Raw genomic sequence first — 22,136 nt, forward strand, 5'->3', positions numbered from 1 at the left:
ACGTGTTTATTGTTCAAGATTTCAAGGAAATTTTCATATCAGGCTGATTTTTGGAAATAGCATGGTTGCTATTTATATTTCATCCTCTGAGAACACTGAGTTTAATTAATTGTGCCAGATACTGATTGGATTATTTGGTTTTAAGTATTTGGTTTTTAGATTATGGAAGTTTCTCCCAAAACTAAGTATACAGCTACCATCTTACCAGCTACCACTACTCCTCAACTTAGGAAGGACAATATGAGTGTACACATAAAATGGAGTTACATACATTCACAAGAAAGAGTAAAATCGTATTGGTTTCTGGGATTGAATGAACTGGTGCTTATCATATTTAGGAAAATAAAATCTGAAAGGCAATTATTTCATGTTCGCCATTATTTGTGGATCCTAGATTTTATAGAAATGCTTAAACTCAACTTAGGAAAGGACACAGTAGAAGTGAGACTATCTGCATGGCAAAGGTGACTCGAGAGGGAGGAGACAGCAGGAAAAAAGAGAACAGAAATGTGAATATGGCCAAAGTACATGATATACTTGGATTAATCTATTTTTACCAAACCCATCACCAGACAAAATGGATTTATGCCATTAAACATTTATATATTAAAATGAAACCTTTGAATAAATGTAAAAAAAAACAAAGAAACAAAAATAAAGATAACAAATAAAACAAAACATTCCATCACTGCTGTCCTTATAGATATGTGAGGACATTTCAAAGAACATGGTGGAAGCACAAATTAAAAAGCCTCTTCAATATTGTTCAGGCTATAACATCTAATTAGCATTTCTGGGTCCATCATTTCATTGAGATGAGTGGCACCATAAGGCAGCTCATGAACATGACAGTAAAGTAATTTACCTTTGTCAGATATCTGATTTCTGTTTAAGTGTTCGCTTAGCTTAATAAATCTAAGTGCCACTTAAAATGAGCACTTCACTTCACATCTTCTGTGCAGTGTGTGAGATGTTCTGTTTTACAACAGAGGTCAGTGTGGGTGTTCATTTGAATCTTCCCACTCTGTGGGTATCCTAGTTCTCAAATTCATAAAATAATTATATAACATGCACTTTGCATTTTCATAAGCCATTTTCTTCATTAGTAATGTGCCAAAATTTTAGTGTCAAATATTATTTTCTTTTTGCTCATAGTGGTATATACATTTAAAAACTCCTGTTGTACTTGAATATGTTATAAGATAACCACTGAACAACACATGAAAAACAATTTTTTTTAATTTTTTAATTTATTACAGTTTATTCACTTTGTATCCCAACTGTAGCCCTCCTTCATCCCTTCCCTATCCCACCTTTCCTCTCCCTACTCTTCCCATGGCCTTTCCCCAGTCCTCCTCCCCTTCCCTCTGACCCTAGCCTATCAGGTCTCATCAGGACTGGCTGCATTGTCTTCCTCTGTGGCCTTGTAAGGCTGATCCCTGTCAGGGGGAGGTGATCAAAGAGCCAGCTACTGAGTTCATGTCAAAGACAGTCCCTGTTCCCATTATTAGGGAACCCTCTTGGACACTGAGCTGCCATGGGGGCAGCTGTGCAGGGGTTCTAGGTTATCTCCTTGCACGGTCCTTGGTTGGAGTATCAGTCTCAGAAAAGACCCCTGGGCCTAGATTTTTTGGGGGAGAAATAATTAATTTTAATAACACTAACATCAGTCTTAAGAAACCACATATAAGATTTATGAAATATTAAGAGTGGATGAAGACATTTCCAAATGATGACAGGTTTTGTTATGATTCAGTTAATGGCAACATGTTTAAGTTCAACTATTTATCAATAGAGGCTTGCAATTTGATGATCCTCTTTACTCATCATCTTCATCATGGGGATATTAAACAGTTATAACATTTTCTGTGGCCCTGTTTGTCCTGGAGATGAGGCATAGAGCTGTTTTAATATTGAGCAAATATTATCTCACAAAAATCTTGTCTTTGTAACTTTCTCAAACAGGCATTCTCCAAAATAGTTCTCTAGTAATAGGTAACCAATAAGATATTTATATAAAATAGAAACTCTAGGAATGTAATTATAATTCACCTATAAATATTAATATTATATGACTTTTATGAATGATTTGAATTGGACTATTCTGGCAGCTTTAAAGCATAACTTACAGAGAATGGTCAAATTGCATCAGAGTCCTTCCATTTCATTCATTTAAAAATCTAAATTCTAGTTTTTATATTTCTTTTTGATATTTTATTTTATTAATATGGGTGTTTGCCTGCTTGTATGTCTGCCCAACAAGGAAATACTGGGTTAACAGATGCCAAGAGGACATCAGATACTGGAGTTATCAGGACTGGAGTTACAGATAGTTGTGAGTCATTGAGTAAGGGCTGAGAATCAAACCTAGGTGCTTTGAGGGTCCCCAAGTGCTCTTCACTAAAAAAAATCTCTCCAAACCTCTTCTATTTTTTGTTTATCTTATCTTTTCTCTCTTGGAAAGAGAGTTTGTCAAAATATTAAATTATGGTTTCCTAAGGGTTTTTGTACTTCTTTTTGTTTCATTAATTAATTTATTTAATCACTTTATATCTCAATCAGAGCCCCTTCCTCTCCTCCCAGTCACTCCTTCATGCCTCCTCCCCCAATTCTTTTCTCCTTTTCTTCTTAGAGAAGGGGAGGTACCTCATGGATACCAACCTGTCCTAGCACATCAAATCACAGCAGGACTAGACCTATCTTCTCCCACTGTGGCCAGACAAGGAAGCCCATGTAGGAGAAAGGGACCCAAGACAGGCAACAGAGTCAGAGATAGCCCCTACTCTAGATGTTAGCAGAACCACAGAAGAACATGCCACACATCTGTTATATATGTCCTTGGGGCCTTGGTCCATCCAATGCATCTTCTTTGTTTGGTGGTTCAGTCTCTGTTAGGCCCACATTGGCTGAGGTTAGTTGACTCTGCGGGTGAAATTTTTGTGGGTGGGTTGTTGTTCCCCTCCCTCTGCTAGGAACCTGGTCTAGTTAAAGTGTGTACTCTTCAGTTTCTATGGATGCTATGAGTCTCTGCTTGAGTTCTGCTGAGGCCTCCCAGGAGCCTCTGCTGACTTAGGTCTCCAGCTTGTCACAGAGATGGCCCCACCTTCAGTTTTCTTTTCCCTACAGGCATTCTGTCCTCTCACCCTTGTTCTCTCCATCCTCTTAACTCTGTGTGATGCCTCTTACGTTGTTCCCTCTCTTCAGCCACTACCTCTATCTACTCTATCTCCCCAATCAAATTGAAGAATCCTAACGTGCTTCTGTTTAGCTCTGTACCCATTTTTAAATTAGATTATTCAGTCTGTTGGTATCTAATTTTTTTAGTTCTTTATATAATAAGAATATTAGCTCTCTGTTGAATGTAGGGTTAGTGAAGATTTTTTTTTTTTTGCATTCTGTAGGCTGCCTTTTTGTCCTATTGACAGTATTCTTTGCCTTCTAGAAGCTTTTCAGTTATATGAGTTACCATTTATTAATTGGTGATTTTAGAGCCTGAGCTTCTGATTTTCTGTTCAGAAAGTTGTCTCTTGTGCCAGTGTTCAACATTATTTCTCACTTCCTTTTTAATTTCAGACTTAGTGTATCTGGTCTTTGATCAACTTAGACTTGTGTTTTGTACAGGGTGATAGATATGAATCTAGTCATGTTTTCTACACACAGAAATCAAGTTAGACCAGCACCAATTGTTGAAGATGCTTTCTTTTTTCCCACTTTATAGTTTTAACTTCTTTTTAAAATTCAAGTTTCCGTAAGTGTGTAGGTTTACTTCTGGTTCTTTGATTTGATTTCATTGATCAACCTGTTTTTATGCATTTTCTGTTTCTGTTTTTGTTTTTTTGTTGTTTGTTTTTTAATTGTTCTGTTATACATCTTGAAATAAGGGATAGTGATACCTCAACAAGCTCATTTATTGTACAGGGTTGTATTAGCTATCCTGGGTTTTTTTGTTGTTGTTTTTCTATAAGAAGTTGAGTGATCTTCTTTAAAGTTCTGTAAAGCTTTGTACTGGAATTTTGATGGAAATTGCATTGAATCTGTAAATTTCTTTTGGTAAGATGGTCATTTTTGCTATGTTAATTCTACAGATCCCTGAGCATGAGAGATCTTTTTGTCTTCTGATATCTTCTTCAATTTCCTCAAATACTTGAAATTCTTGTCATACAGGTCTTTCACTTGTTTGGTTAGAGTTACACCAAGACAGTTTACGTAGGTATAAAGTTATTCAAGTGCTGATTTATGTATCCCTATGTTTAGTTGCAAATTTTGTTCTGAGAGTCTTCTGTCTTAATGTTGTATAAGTTCTGTTCCTCAATGGTCCACTGCTATGTCAATAAAGCAGCTTACAGCCAATCACTGAGTTGAGGCAAGAATAGGGCTTAACTTCCTGCCAGCCAGGAGAGGAGGATTTAGAATATAAGAAGTAGTGGATTCAGCCATGAGAGAGGTCCAGGTAACATCAGGAAAGAGGGGCAAAAGAGCTACAAAGTGTAAGTGTCCTGGGATGTAAGCTAGGAAGAAACCACATTATTTTAGAGGGTTAAGATTAAATGCTCAATTCTCATTCAGAAGGACAAATGTGATAGACATTGGAAGCAGGAGAAGACAGGGAACAGGACAGGAGCCTAACCACAGACAGCCTCTGAAAGACTCCACTGATTGAGGTATTGAAGCAGAGGCTGAGCTCATAGCCAAACTTTGGGCAGAGTGCAGGGAATCTTAGAATGAAGGGGAAGATAGAAAAACCTGGTAGAGACAGAAGCTCCAAAGGAGATCAACAGAGACATAAAAATTGAGCCCTGGGGGCCCTGAAAAGAATGATACCCTAACCAAGGAAAATTCATGGAGAGGACCTAAAACCCTGGCTAAGTCTCCAAGTGGATTCCCTAGTAAGGGGAGCAGGGACTTTCTCTGGCATGAACTCATTGGCAGGCTCTCTGATCACCTTCCCCTAGAGGGTGCAGCCTTGCCGGTCCACAGAGGAAGACAGTGCAACCAGTCCTGATGAGACCTGATAGGCTAGGGTCAAATAGAAGGGGAGGAAGAACCCCCCTATTAGTGGACTAGGAGTGGGGCAAAAGGGAAGAAGAGGGAGGGAGGGTGGGATTGGAAGGAGAAGAGAGAGGTGGCCACAGACAGGATACAAATTCAATAAATTGTAATAAATGAAATAAAAAGAAATAAATTTCTTATTTTAATTTAAAAAATGATTAGAGTAATAACTGCTCAGTTCTTGTACTGTAAAGCTTAGGTTAAGAGTGAGACTGAGAGAAACAAAGACAGTTTTATAAAATAATTGTAACATGTTTGTATTTGTTGGCTATGGTGAAGGGTGTTGTTTCTCTAACTTCTTAGCCTCTTTATCATTGGTATAAGGAGGGCTCTCTCTCTCTCTCTCTCTTTCAAGTTAATTTTGTATTGAAGCATTTTGCTGAAGGTGTCTATCAGTTGTAAGAGTTCTCTGTTAGAATTTTGGGTTCACTTATGTATACTACAACATAATTTGCAAATATGGATACTTTGACTTTTTCCTTTCCAATTTGTGTCCTCTTAATCTACTTTACTTGTCATACTGCTCTAACTAAAACGTCAGGTACTATATTGACTACATATGAAAAGTGGCAGCCTTGTCTTATCCATTTTATTGGAATTGCTTTAAGTTTCTCTCCATTTAATTTGATGTTGGCTATGGCTTGCTGTATATTGCCTTTATTGTGTTTAGGTATGTACCTTGTATCTCTGAATTCTATAAGACTTTAACATGAAGGGGAAGGGATGTTGTACTTTGTCAAAGGATTGTTTTGGGGGGAGGGGAGAATCTAATAAGATAATCATGTGGTTTGTTTTTCTTTCAGTTTGTTTATATGGTGGATTACACTGATAAATTTTCAGATGTGGGACCATCCCTGAATCCCTGGGATGAAGCCTGCTTGATCATGATGAATGATCTTTATGATGTGTTCTTAGTTTAGGCTTCAAAGCACTTTATTGAGTATTTTTCAATCAATGTACATAAGGGAAATTGGCATGAAATTTGCTTTCTTTGTTGAGTCTTTGTGTGGTTTAGGTATCAGGGTGACTGTGGCCTCATAGAATGAGTTTGCCAATGTTTCTTCTGTTTTATTGAGTAGTACAGTTTGAGGAATATGGGAATTAGTTTTTCTTTGAAAGTCTGGTAGAATTCTGAGCTAAAACCATCTGGCCCCAGGTTTTGTTGTTGTTGTTGTTGTTGTTGTTGTTGTTGTTGTTGTTTTTCTGTTGAGGGACTGCTTGTATTTCCCTAGAAGTAACAGATATATTTAAATTGTTTACCTGATCTTGATTTAACTTTGCTAGATGGTGTCTATCAACAAAATCATCCATTTTGTTTAGATTTTCCAAATTTGTGGCATAAAGTTTTTTGACTTGAGACCTAATGATATTTTGGATTTCTTAATGTATGATGTTTTATCTCACTTTATTTCCGATTTTGTTATTTTGGATATTCTCTCATTTCTATTTAGTTAGTTTGGCTAAGGGTTTGTCTATCTTCTTGATTTTCTCAATGAACCAACTCTTGGTTTCACTGATTCTTTTATTTTAATTTTTTTATTATTATAATTTACTACAGTTTATGCAATTTGTATCCCTGCTGTGTCTCCCTCTCTTGTCTCCTACCAATCCCACCCTCTCTCCCTCTTCTCCCCATATACCCCTTACCTAGTCCACTGATAAGTAGCTTATCAGGCTTCATCAGGACTGGTTGCATTGTCTTCCTCTGTGGCCATACAAGAGTGAACTGCAAGGGGAGGTGATCATATAGCCTACCACTGAGTTCATGCCAGAGAAAGACCCTGATCACCTTATTAGAAAACCCACTTGGAGACTGAGTCTATGGGCTACATCTGAGCTGAGGTTTTATGTCCTCTCCAAGCATTGTCCTTGGTTGGAGTATCATTCTCTTCAAGGCCCCCAGGACTCAGTTTTATTGGCTTGGTTAGTCTCCTTTCAGAGCTTCTGTCCCCTCTAAGTCATTTTCTGACTCCCCCTTCTTTCTTAAGATTCCCTGCACTCTGTCCAAAGTTTGGCTATAATTCTCAGCCTCTGCTTTGATACTTTGATCACCTGAGTCTTTCAGAGGCTGACTGTGGTAGGCCCTTATCCTGTTCCTTATCTTCCTCTGCTTCCAATGTCTATCACATTTGTCCTTCAGAATGAGGATTCAGAATCTTCCCTAGGGTCTTCCTTGTTGTTTAGGTTCTTTAGGAGTATAGATATTAGTATGTTTATCCTATATTATATGACTAATACTCACTCACTTATGAGTGAGTATATATCATGTGTGTCTTTTTGCTTCTGGGTCACCTCACTTAAGATGATGTTTTCTAGTTCCCACCATTTTCCTTCAAATTGCATGATTTCCCTGTTTTTAATAGATGAATAATATTCCATTGTAGTTAAACACCATAAAACCAAGAAATCTAATTAAAAACATGGGGTACAGAGCTAAACAGAGAATTCTCAATAGAGGAATATCAAATGGAAGAGAAACATTTAAAGAAATGTTCAATGTCCTTAGTCATCAGGGAAATTTAAATCAAAACAACCATGAGATTTCACTGTACAGCCATCAGAATGGCTAAGATAAAAAAGTCAAGTGACAACATATGCTGTAGAGGATGTGGAGAAAGGGGACCCTATTCCATTGCTGGTGGAAACTTAAACTTGTACAACCACTTTGGAAATCTGTCTGGTGCTTTCTCAGAAAATTGAGAATAGATCCAGCTATACTACTCCTAGGCATCTATCCAAAATATGCTCAACTATACAAGGACATTTGCTCACTGATTCTTTGTATTTTTCTCTTTGTTTCTAATGAGTTGATTTCAGCCCTGAGTTTGGTTATTTCTTGCCATTTACTCCTTTGACATGTGCTGGCTTTTTTTTTTTTTTTTTTCCTAGAGCCTTCAGGTGGTCTGTTTAGTTTCAAGGATGGTATTTCTACCATTTTTTTATAAAGGCATTTAGTACTATGAACTTTTCTCTTATCATTGCTTTCACTGTTTCCCATAAGTTTGGGTATTTTGTGAATTCACTTTCATTGAATTTTAGAAAGTCTTTAATTTCTTTTTATTCCTTCCTTCCTTCCGTTCCTCCATCCCTTCTTCCCTCCCTCCCTCCTTTCTTTTTTCCTTTCCTCTTCTTTTCTTTTCTTTTCTTTTCCTTTCTCTCTTTCCCAGTATTCATTGAATACAGAGTTGTTGAGTTTCCCTTCTTTCTATTGTTATTGAAGACCAGCTTTAATCCATTGTGGTCTGATAAGTTACAGGAGTTATCTCAGTTTTCTTGTACCTGCTGGAACTTGCTTTATGATCAAGTATATAGTCAGTTTTGAAGAGGGTTCTATGAGGTTCTGATAAAAATGTATATTTGTTTTTGTATTTAGGTGAAATGTTCTGTAGACACCTGCTAGGTCCATTTGATTGATAATATCTGTTATCTTTATTCCTTCTGTGCTTAGTTTCTGTCTGGATGATTTGTCCATTGGCAAGAGTGGTGTGTTGAAGTCTCCCACTATTAATATGTGGATTTTGATGTGTGATTTATGCTTTATCAATGTTTTATTTATGAATGTGGTTGCCCTTGCAGTTGGGGCATGATATACATATTAAAATTAAAATGTCAACTTGGTAGATTTTTCCTTTGATGAGAATGCAGTGTCTTTTCCCATCTCTCTTTGTTAATTTTGGTTGAAAGTCTATTTTTTTTTTTAGGTATTAGAATGGATACTCCAGACTCCTTGGGTGTCTTTGCTTAAACAATCTTTTTCCAGCCCTTTACTCTGAGGTAATATTCAACTTGGTTGCTGAGTTATGTTTCTTTTATGCAACAAAATGACTGAGCTTGTTTTCACTTCCATTGTGTTAGCCTGTATCTTTTTTATTGGGTGATTGATTCCATTGATAGTGAGCAATATTAATGACCAATGATTGTTGATTTTTGTTATTTTGATGTTGGTGGTGGTGGTGGTTGTGGTAATGGTAGTAATAATAGTAATAGTGTATGTCCCCCTTTTTTTATTTTGCTGGTGTGGAAGTATTTATTTCTTGTGTTTTCTTGGGTGTAGTTACCCTTCTTTGATTGAAGTTTTTATATTGTTTAAATTTGGGTTTGTCATGGAATATATTGTTTTTCTTCTCATCTATGGTCACTGAAAGTTTTCCTTGGTATAGTACTCTGGACTGGTATCTGTAAAATCTTGGAGATTGTGAGACATGTGCCCAGGTCATTCTGCCTTCTAAAATCACTGCTAAAACTTCAGGTATCATACTTACATATCTTACTTGATCTTTTTCCCTTGATGCTTTTAATATCCTTTCTTTATTCTGTACATTTAGTACTTTGATTATTTTGTGGCAGGAGGATTTTCTTTTTTGTCCAATCTATTTGCTATTCTGAAAGCTTCTTGTATGTTTACAGTCATTTCTTTCTTTAGGCTAGGGAAATTTTCTGCTATGATTGGTTGAAAATATTTTCTGGGCCTTGAAGATGGAAGTCTTCTTCTTTTCCTATTATTCTTAGGTTTTGAATTTTCATAGTGTCTCATATTTCCTGGATATTTTGGGTCAGAAACTGTTTAGATTAACATTTTCTTTGTTCAGTGTATCAATTTCTTCTGTCATATCTTCAATGTCTGAGATTCTCTGTTCCATATCTTGTACTCTCTTGATGATGTTTGCTTTTCCAATTTCTGTTCACTTACTGGGTTTTCCATATTCAAGATTCCCTCAGTTTCTATTTTCTTTATTGCTTCTATTTCCATTTTTAGTTCTTGAACAATGTTGTTAATTTCCTTTATCTGTTTGATTTTATTTTCCTTTATTTCTTTAAGGGATTTATTTATTTTCTTTTTAAAGGCCTCTATCAGCATCTTCATAAGATTGGATTTAATAACTTTTTTCCCCTCTCTCTTCAGCTGTGTTAGGATATCCAGGGCTTGTAGTTGTAAGATAACTGGCTTCTGGTGGTGCCATATTGCCCTGGTTCTTTTTGATTGTGGTCTTATGCTGAACTTAAGTCACTTGGTTGTCCCTAACGCTGGCAGGCCTCTAGGAATGCAGGCAGAGTTGCAGTCTGGAAAATGAAGTACAGGTGAATGGATACCGTTTACCTCTATTGGGAGTGCTTTATGGGCACTTGGTAGGCAGAGTGTGGTGATGGTGAGCTGGTTGTCCCTGGTTCTGGTAGACTTCAGGAAATGCAGGCAGTGCTGTAGTCTGGAAAATGGTGTTCATAGGACAGGGAGCAGTTCAGCTTGCTGGGTTTGGCCTAAAAGGATCTGGCCTGTGGTGGTTTCCTAGCTGGTTTATCCCAGTGCAGGTAGGCCTTTGGGAATTAAGACAGGGTTGTGGGCTGGAAAATGTAGCAATCATGAGACAGGACATAGCTCACTGCTTCTAGGCTTGGCCTGTGGGTGGGGAAATCAAGCAGCTAATCAAAATTTCTTAAAAAGCATTTATTGATCGCAAATAATTTATTTGATTTATATATATTTTATGTACCACAGCCCAATAATTTTCCTTTGTAAAAATATCTGTTGCCACTAGTAATTTCTATTGCAAACAATACTTCATGATATGTATCCATGCTATGCTTACTGTTGTATAATGCCTGTATCACACCACTAGATATTGCCATTTATAAATAAGTTGATTATTAGACCTAGTAATAAATACGTCAGTGAAAAATAAAGAATTAATCTTTATTTTGTGTACCTCAAGTACTTTTCTCTTTTTAAAATAACTTTATTTAGTTAGTTGTTCACTTTACATCTCAATCGAATTCCCCATCTTCTTCTCCTCCTCAGAAAGAGGGGCACTCACCCACCCTAGCTCTTCAAATCATATCATCCTCTTCTACTATAGCCTGGAAAGACAGTCCCACCAGGGGAAGTGATTGGAAAGCATGCAACAGACACATGAGTGTGGGAAGGACCCAAGGAGCCCTACCCACAGATGAGGAGATACTGGCAGTTAATAGGCAATGGGAAAGAAAGATTGGAACAGTTTCCAATAAATGACTTATGTTACTTGCAGTGGATAGGCCTACACCAACACACATATCAGAAGCACTAAATAAACTAAGTGTGTTAAAAGGTATATGAATGAATTTGGGATGGAGAAGCATGTGGGGGTGTTCAGTTGGAAGAAAGGGAGTAGTGAGTGGATTTGATCAAAACACCCCTACACACACATATAAAATTCTCAAACAAAACAGCTTATATTGTATGGAGAAATGATATTTTAATATTTTTGATCCATAGATAAGTAAGTTCTGCTACTTTTTTCATAATTTAGTCTAAAAATTACCTGAACCTCATGTTCCCTTACACACAATGTCACACACACACACAAACAATTACAACAATGACATTATTTTGAATGGGCAAAGTGAGCAAGGGGTGACTGCTGTGTTGAAGTCCTTAGACAAATGACCTATTAGGAAAGAAGATAAGCCCTACAAAATTTCAAAGACCAGTGTTTTTTGCAAAATTTTTGGATGATGGGCAGAAATGTGCTGAGATATCGCCTGCAAAGTGGAAAAAATGCATCTTTTATCTTTTACAACAAACCATGAAGCAACATTACTTAGATTTATTTTTCAGGGATGGGGAATTCCAGATGTATCATATTTCATATTTAAAACTACTCTCTGATTGCAACAATGGACAGCATGGAAAATGGACAATAAGAGGTTAAACAAAGGCCAGAAAATAGCTCTGCAGAATTTATAGGCTGTTATTTATCAACTTGCCACTAGGGTTATCCAATATAACAGACTCTTTACTGTTCTAAGAGGTTACAAGATAGAAGAAGAAAAATATCTCCAAATTTTAGTATCACATCAGTCCTTGTTAATATTAGATGTGCCTAAATATTGTAACAAAACCATGATTTTTGTAGAGATGATACATATGTAGGTAGATATATGATGGATAGATAGATAGATAGATAGATAATACAGACATACATACATGACAGATAAGTGATAGATAGAAAATTGCTTCAAAATAGATTGAATAACCTATCACAGAGAAAACACAAAATGACAGCTCAGTTTTGAAACAGGCATTATAAACTTGACTCTGTCAGAATTTACAAACCAAAGACTTATGGATTCAGCAGATGCTCTCCTTGCAAACAAATTGGACATTTGTACCAAGCCTAAAATATGCACAAGTAGGTACATAAGCAAGCAGCATCATCCATGCCATCCACTTTAATTATCCAGGCTCATTCTCAGGCCATTCCTATGTGGGGCTCTTCAATGACAGCTTAGCAAGCATGAACTAGGGGCCTTGTAGAAGCTTAATAGACAGTAAGTGAATAAAAAAATTATTTCAGATTTTGCTTTTATGCATGCACTTGATGATTATATGTCTTTCATGAAGAAACTGGTATAATGTTAATTAAATAAAACTGATTTCCCGTAAATCATGAAAAAAGGGCATGCAATGTCTGCCTCAGACAATGTGCTTTTTGTGTCAGCATCTTGCTTTGCCATGCTTTCCACAGAATGTTTTCCTTATTTTTGAAAAAAGACTTGAGTTCATTATTAGAAATTAAATTACAACAGCTAATATTTCCCATTTAAAACACGTAAGTTGCTTTGTCCCATTTGCTAACCTAAAAACGGGCATCCACATATGTTGAGTCATTTTGTACAATTACTTGCAAAAATGGATAGAGGTAGGGAGGGATGTGAATTTATGCATGCTAATGAAACCTTAAAATAAAATGTTTCCGTGTGCAACTTCCAGTCTTGTTGGATAACTTTACTTGATTGAAAATTACTTGAGAAAGATGAAATCATAAATTACCTTAAATTTGCTGAAAGCTTGTGAACTACCTGCATTAAGTGTGAAGCTGATGAGATAGCAGCATGACTGGAAAGCAGTTCTAGAATAGCACAGCTACATTTCAAGGCTCGTTTTTCTAAAGGAGGATGACATATAAGAGTACCACCGAGTCCAGTACTGGGCAATACTATGTATTTGTACCATGGCTATAATTGCTCCCCTTACCATTCACAACATGTGTTTGTTTAACTCCTATCAATGACTATTTATAGACTTTATGCATACTTTAAAAAATACTGTTGTTGTTTTGTTAATTTACTTATTTCATTCAGCCAACATTGAACTTACTATATAAGCCATTATATAATCAAATGATTCTTACACCCACTACTGACAGTGCATAAATAATATGAATATATCATTAAGTTGTGACAAGGCAGCATTGACAGATGAAGAAAATGAGTAAATAGAAGGTAAATGTGATTATTATCGCATAGTATGAGCCTAAGAGGCATGTAATTTTTTTTAATTTTTAATTTTAATTATTATTATTTATTACAATTTATTCATTTTGTATTTAAACTGTGGCCCCTCCCTTGTCTCTTCACAATCTCACCTTCCCTTTTCTCCCCCTATGGCCCTCTCCTAGTACACTGATAAGAAAGAATCTCCTCCTCTTCTTTCTGATCCTAGCCTATCAGGTCTCATCAGGACTGGCTGCACAAAGGAATTTGTGGCCTGGCAAGGCTGAATCCTCTCGGGGAGAGGTGATCAAAGAGCCTGCCACCAAGCTCATGACAGAGACAGCTCCTGCTCCCCTTACTAGGAAACCCACTTGAAGACTGAGTCTGTGGGTTACATCTGAGCAGGTATTTTAGGTCCTCTCCATGCATTGTCCTTGGTTAGGCTATCAGTCACTGCAGAAGCCCCAGGGCCCAGTTTTTTATATATATATTATAATAATATATGTATTATTATATATAAACATATATATTATGTGTATAATATATAAAAGACAATAGACCATATATAATATTATATAAAACATATAATCTATATTATAAAATATAATATATAATATATAACATAACATAACATATAATATTGTATGTATATATTAGCTCTGTTGATCTCATTTTGGAACTCCTGTCTCCTCCAGGTCTTTCTATCTCCTGTTTCATTCATAAAATTCCATGCATTTTGCCCAAAGTTTCACCATGAGTTTTAGCCTCTGCTTAGATACCTTGATAAGTGGAGTCTTTCAGAGGCTATCTGTGGTAGGTTCCCTTTCTTATCCTGCTTCCGATGTCTATTGTGTTTGTCCTTCTGAATGAGGACTGAGCATCTTCCCTAGGGTCTTCCTTGTTGGTTAGCTTCTTTAGGAGTATAGATTTTAATATGTTTATCCTATAGTATATGTCTAATAACAACTTATGAGTGAGTATTTACAATGTGTGTCTTTCTGCTTCTGGGACACGTCACTCTGGATGATCTTTTCTAGTTCCATCCGTTTGCCTGCAAACTTCACGATGTCCGTGTTTTTAACAGATGAGTAGTATTTAATTGTGTAAGTGTACCACACTTTCTGTATCCATTTCTCCACTGAGGGACAGCTAGATTGTTTCCAGATTCTGGCTATTCCGAATAGAGCTCCTATGAACATGGTAGAGCAGATATCCTTGTTTTATAGTAATTTTTAGAGATAAAAATACTAAATTATGTATATGTGTATGTTCATGTGGGGTGGCATGTGCACCTGTGAGTGCAATGGTCTACAGGGGCCATGAGGGCGTCATATACCCAGGAGCTCAAGTTCTAGGCAGTTGAGTTGTGCGCTGCCCAATGTGGGTACTGAGAATAGGACTTAGGTCCTCTGTAAGAACAATAGTCACTCTTTTTTATTTTATTTTTTATTTTTATATTAATTACAGTTTATTTACTTTGTATACAGCTGTAGCCCCCTCCTTCACTCCCTCCCAATCTCATCCTCTCTCCTTTATCTCCTCCCTACCCCTCTCTAAGACCACTGACAGGGGAGGTCCTCCTCCCCTTCCATCTGACCCTAGTTTATCTGGTCTCATCAGGATTGGCTACAATGTCCTCCTCTGTGGCCTAGCAAGGCTTCTCTCCTCCCTTGGGAAAAAGGGAGGAAGTAAAGCCACAGTCACCTTGATACCTAAACCACACAAAGACCCAACAAAAAAGAGAACTTCAGACCTATCTTTCTTATGGTACATTGATGCAAAAATACTCAATAAAATACTTGTAAACTGAATCCAAGAATACATCAAAGATATCATTCACTATGACCAAGTAGGCTTCATCCCAGGCACGCATGGGTGGTTCAATATATGGAAATTCATCAATGTAACCCACCATATGAACAAAATGAAGGAGAAAAACCACATGATCATCTCCTTAGATGCCAACAAAGTATTTGACAAAATCCATCACCCATTCATGTTTAAAGTCTAAGAGAGATCAGAGATACAAGGCACATACTTAAACATAGTAAAGGCAATATACAGCAAGCCTATAGCCAACATCAAACTCAATGGAGAGAAACTTAAATCCATCCCACTAAAATCAGGGACAAGGCAAGGCTGCCCACTCTCCCCATATCTTTTCAACATTGTACTTGAAGTCCTACCTAGAGCAATTAGACACCTAAAGGAGATCAAGGGGATATAAATCAGAAAGGAATAAGTCAAAGTATCACTATTCACAGATGATATGATAGTATACATGAGAGACCCCAAAATTTCAACCAAAGAACTCCTTCAGCTGATAAAAACTTTCAGCAATGTGACTGGATACAAAATTAACTTAAAAAAATCAGAAGCCCTCCTGTATACCAACGACAAAAGGGCTGAGAATGAAATTAAGGAAACACCCTTCACGATAGCTACTAAAAACATAAAGTACCTTGGTGTGACTCTGACCAAGCAAGTGAAAGACCTATTTGCAATATTCACTCTTAAGAACTGAGCCATCTCTTTAGCCTATAGAGTGCATATCTTTAACCACTGTATCTTTTCTCACAAAATTCATACGATAGTATCTTTTTCCACTACTCTGAACTCAACTACATGTGTAATAACAACAAGCAGGCTATCTCTTGAGATAATGTTATATATTCACATATATGCTTATATATGCATTTCTTTCAGAATTTTATAAAATATATTTATATAGTATATAATATATATATTATAATTATATATTTTCTTTTTCTAACTACTCCAAGATATATACCACCTTTCAAATCCAACTATCTTGGTATCCATGTGTGTATTGTTTTGTTTTAGTTTTATAACCCGTGGAATCCAATTTGTGCTACCATAAATTCTTGGGTGTGTGGACACTCTGGGGTTTGGTTGACATTCCAGGGGCAACACCTTTACAGAAAACTGTCTCTTCCTCTTCCAGCATCTATCAATTGCCAATAACTCTTCAGTCAGTGGCGAAAGTTCACCCAGTCCACCCTTCCATACTGAAATTTTGTCTGCCTTTATCTTGCTCTGGCCTGATGCACTTAATCAAAACCTCTGTGAGTGAATATGTGCAACTGCCCAGTTGAGTATGGAAACAGTTTCTTGTGTTTACCAGCTGGTTTTGGATCTTGAAAGTCTTCCCACATTTCTTCCACAATGATTCCTATACCTTGGGATAATAAAGTTATGATACAGATGTCTTATTAATTTCTGAGTGTTCTGCAGTTTCTTTTTCTATGAACCCTTATTAGTTTTGGGATAACTTTGTTAAATTACTATTCCTGTTAATTTTTTGTTCACTTGAATCAAACCTAGTATTATCTAGGAAGAAAAACTTTCAGTTAAGAAGTTGATTCTTCAGATTTTCCTGCTGTCATTTAAGTATTTCTAGATTAATGATTGCTGTAGGAGGACCTAGCTCAGTGTAGGCAGTACCACACTTGGGTTGTATAAAAAAGCATACTGGGAAAGCTATTGGGTATCAAGACAGTAAGCAGCATTTCTCTCTGGTCTCTTCAGTTTCTGCCTGGGTTTCTCTGATAATTGGCTGAAAGATGTACCTATATAAACAATTTTCTCTCAGAGTTATTTTGGTCAGCCTTTTATTATAACAACAACCACAACAACAAAGTATGAGAACTACCATCTACTACAGAGGAAAACTTATTTGATGAGTACTGAGGTGTGAGTCAATAAGTGGGTATAATGAGAAGTCAAGATTTAATTTCCTACTATGTCTTATTGGCCCAGTACACTGTCCTCTGAAGCCTATCATCAGTCTGTACATAGGTTCTGGACCCCTGTAATAGTGACAAATATGGGGTTCATCTTGTTAAGAGGGCCTTAAATTTAATCAGTGTTGGTCACTTACATAATATTCAGGCCACTATAGTACCAATAGACTTGTCTGCTCGGACTAGCTGTTATTGTAGCTAATAAGGTTCACACCTTCAATCTCTATGAAAGATATACAGTAAGGATAAAGTTCTGGGTCAGTATTAACCTTATTTCTCCATGTTCTATGACTCAAGTATGTTATGTCTTCAGTAATAAAGTATTACTGAAAAGTTTTGGAAGATAAATAGAAGCATTGTTAGTAGCTTGTAATGACTGAGAACCATGTACCCTCACTGGCCAACAACTGCAAAAGAAATAAACCATTCCTGCAACTGGGCTTTTTATTTGTTAGTGTGTGGTGTCTAATTGGAACATGACCACCGTGTACATGATAACGTCATTTAAATTATTTGGTGGTGGTGGTGGTGATGGTGGTGGTGTGTGTGTGTGTGTGTGTGTGCTTCTAAAGTAATAAATTTCCATATTACTTTTTCAAAAGGTCTTAGGTCAAAAGGTCTATCCCCATATCTTCCCTTCTTTACTATCCCTACCCAATTCAACCCTTCCTATTCTGTGACTTTTCCTTTACCCTTTATTAGAGCTACAAATTTTTTTTTGTTTTATGAGAATTATTTAAGTCTACAGAAAACACTATTTTAAAATGTTTATTTTATCACAAATTATTTCTAAAGCATCTGATAGGTGTTGCTACCAAGCTAATTGCTGTAGAATATGGCATTATAGATATGATAAAAGTTATCATAGATGTGTGATTCAATCATGGCAATACAAATTAAGTGAAATTGTGAACGAATAATTAACACACAGCACGATTATTTTAAGAAAAGATGTAAACATGATGTTGTTGGTTTATATTAGTAAGAGGTACTTGTTATGCATTTATGTTGTGATAAAATTATACATACTTCTTATGGACAGGAATATGATATATCTAAGCTGTTTTTCAGCAATGAAATAAATAAATTGGCTACTACCTAAAGAATATGATTACTAGCTTCACTCTTACTGAAATCACCCACATGCTTCTTTGAAGTGTATGCTCCATCCTCTTATCATCAATGTAATTTTCTCACAACAACATTTTTTTCCAAATATATGATTAGCTGTAATGGATACCAGATCTTAGATATTGGAAATTGAAATCTAGAAAAGATTTCGCTGACTACTATAAATGTGAACTGTAAAAAGACTATACCAATGGACATGCCAAATTAGACAGGGAAAAGCCCATGTGGTCTTAACCCTACTTAAAGAACTGTAGGCGACTAAGGAAAATGAGGAACAGGGACGGTGGTCATCCCCAAGGAAGACTACATCAATTGGTTGCCCAATGCCAAATGGTCATCTCTGAAAACATACACACAATTAACATTATACAGGCTGAGGAGGTTATATTTAGGAATATATATGCATATACGTATATGCATTCTATAGCAAATAACAGAAAAGGAGGCCATAAATTTGAAAGAGAGGGTTCAGTGTATAAAGGAGGATTTGGAGGGAAAAAGAGGAATGAAGAAATGTAATTATATTATAATCTCAAAATTAGAAAACAAAAAAAAATGATTAAGAAGAAAGATCACAGAAAGCCAAAGATTATAAATGGCTGAAAGCTTTTGTGTCAAATGCAGAAGTGATTTCATAGCCCAAGCCTCAAACACTTTAACTCTTTCCAAATCGTTGTGTTGGGTATGCCATAAATGTACAGCATCCTTTGACACTGATTCAATGTACTTAATTTACTAAAACAAACAAACAGAGTCTGTATCTGTTTGGACTTCCTAGAGTGATATTCTCTGATTAGTTCTGACTAGTCCTGAAGTTTTGATTCTCAGTGGTATGTATTCAGGCCCATCTGCTCCTATGGCATGGTGACAGCTTACACATTTGCATAGGTAAGCAGAGGTACTGAGCTAATGTTTCAATAGAAAACTTTTCCTTAGAGCTTTAACCCATTAGGGTCTGTTCTCCATTCTGTGCTTGTGGCAACATTTTATGCCCAAACATAATTCTTGAATTTGTAGTTATTATTTTTTCCTAATTATGGTAATTGTTTATTTGGAAAACATTATTCATTTCCATGAATGTGAGAGAAATGGGAATTCCCTAAATTTTAAAATCAAATGACTTCTAAATTGTCACAGTCTCTCAAAATTTTGCTCTAGAATTGATTCAGGCTTACAGAAAAGTTGCAAAGATTTTATAGAAAGTTCACACATGTCCTGAACTCAGTTATTTCTGTTACTAACTCTTATATCAGTGAACCAACAGTGTTAAAGAATCATTAACTAAAATCTGTAAAGTTCCTTAAACCACCTTGTGTCTGTATTCTAAGTTTCTCACATTTAATTATTATAGCTCTTTTCCTTTCTTTTACAAAAATACATTTTAATTAAGATAAAATTATATTACTTTCTCTTCCCTTTTCTCCCTTCATCTTCTTCCAGGTGTCCTTTCTCCAGCCCCTGCCATGGCCCTCACTCTTGGGTTGAGGGCTTCTTATTCTTTGATGAGTGTGCTCACACACACACACATGTATGTGTGTGCACAAATATAGAAATACCACCTGGTGAGTCTGTCTTTGTTGGTTTTGTGTATATGGTTTCAGAGCTTGCTACTCTGTATTGAATAATCAGTAAGGAATCCATCCCTGGTAGAGGCTAATCCTCCTTCTCCAGGCAGTCATTAATTGCGTATCCTTCTATATCTCATGCTGGATCCCATAGAGGTTTTCCTCGTCCATATAAGTATGTCTACTGATATTGCCACTTCTCCAATTTTGTTATTGGAACCATTTCTAGGAGAGCTGATTTTACAGTCAACTTCCCCTCTTCTGTGACATTCCATGAACCATATATGCAGGATCTGTGATCCAGTCCACTGTGGCTGGACTCCACATGGTCTGTTGATTTTTGTATTATGTCCAGTTGTGGTTTTCTGTGATAATTCCATTTTCTATAAAGAGAAACATCTTTGATGATGTGGTACCCACATTAATCTAAGGGGTAAGGATAAGATTGTGAATATAGTTAAGAATTACACTGGTCCAGCATAGTGGTCATGATAGATTCTCTTCTAAGGTCTGTGAACTTACTATCCCTGGGAAGTTTTCTAGGTTTCTAGTACCACTCAGTGACTGACATTCTGCTCAGTGCTCTCTATGTCCAACTTGCCACCAATATGTGGGTACCACTTATTTTACTTTTAGGCATACTTTGTTATGGTAGTCACTGTTGTGATTCATAGTAGTTGCATCTGGTCACAACAGGAGTCAAACCTCAAACACTGAGAGACTACCAAAGGCTACATTAATAGTCTGTATTGTTTTAGAAGTCACTCAAATTATCCTGATTATCATTTGACAAAATCCAGCAGCCATTAATGTTTAAAGTTTTGAAGAGATTAGGGATACAAGACACTTACCTAAACATAGTAAAGGTCATGTACAGCAAGCCTATAGCCAACATCAAACTAAATGGAGAGCAACTTAAATCAATCCCACTGAAACCAGGGGCAAGGCAAAGTTGCCCACTCTCTTCTTATCCCTTCTACTTAGTACTTGACATCCTAGCCAGAACAATAAAACAACTAAAGGAGATCAGGGGAATACTCATGGGAAAACAAGAGGTCAAAGTATCACTATTCACAGATGATATGATAGTATACATAAGTGAACTCAAAAATTCTACAAGAGAACCCCTTCAGCTGATAAATACCTTCAACAAAGTGGTTGGATACAAAGTTAACACAAAAATCAGTAGCCATCCTGAATACATAAGTCAAAAGGGCTGAGAAAGAAATTAGGGAAACAACACTCTTCACAATAGCCACAAATAACATAAAGTACCTTGGTCTGACTCTAACCAAGCATGTAAAAGATCTGTATGAAAAAAAAACAACTCTAAAGATAGAAATTGAGGAAGATATCAGAAAATGGAAAGATCTCCCATGTTCATGGTTCCGTAGGATTACCACAGTGAAAATGGCCATTCTGTCAAAAGCAATCTACAGATTCAGTGCAGTTCCCATCAAAATACCAACACAATTCCTTGCAGAATTTGAAAGAACCATTCTCAATTTCATATGGAAAAACAAAAAAAAAAACAGAATAACAAAAACTATCCTGTGTAATAAAGGATCTTCTGGAGGTATCTCTATCCATGATCACAAGCTGTGCTATAGAGCAACAGTAATAAAAAATGCATGATACTGACATAAAAACAGTATAGTGGATCAATGGACTTGAATAGAAGACCCAGAAATAAACCCACACACTTATGAATACTTGATTTTTGACAAAGAAACCAAAATGATTCAATGGAAAAAAAAAAAGATAACATTGACAACAAATAGTGCTGGCATAACTGGATGTCTACATGTAAAAAATGCAAATAGATCCATATTTATCACAGTGCACAAAACTGAAGTCCAAGTGGATCAAAGACCTCAACATAAAACCAGACACATGAAATCTGTTAGAAGAAAAATTAGGGAAAAACCTTGACCTCATTGGCACAGGAGACAACTTTCTGAACAGAACACCAAAAGCACAGGCTCTAAGATCAACAATCAATAAATGGGACCTCATGAAACTGAAAAGCTGCTGTAAAGTAAAAGATACTGTTTTCAGAATAAAACAACAGCCTATAGTTGGGAAAGGATCTTCACCAACCCTATATGTGACTAATATAGCTAATCTGGCTAATATCCAGAATATATAAAGCACTTTAGAAGTTAAAAAGAAACAGATCAAGTAATTTTAAAAAAAATGGGGTACAGAGATAAACTGAGAATTATCAATAGAGGAATATCAAATGACAGAGAAACACTTTAAAAAATGTCCTTAGTCACCAGGGAAATGCAAATAAAAATGACCCTGAGATTTCACCTTACACTCATCAGAATGGCTAAGATAAAAAACTCAAGTGACAACACATGCTGGAGAGCAA

Source organism: Meriones unguiculatus, chromosome 7, assembly GCF_030254825.1.
Source record: "Meriones unguiculatus strain TT.TT164.6M chromosome 7, Bangor_MerUng_6.1, whole genome shotgun sequence".
NCBI classification, from domain to species: domain Eukaryota; kingdom Metazoa; phylum Chordata; class Mammalia; order Rodentia; family Muridae; genus Meriones; species Meriones unguiculatus.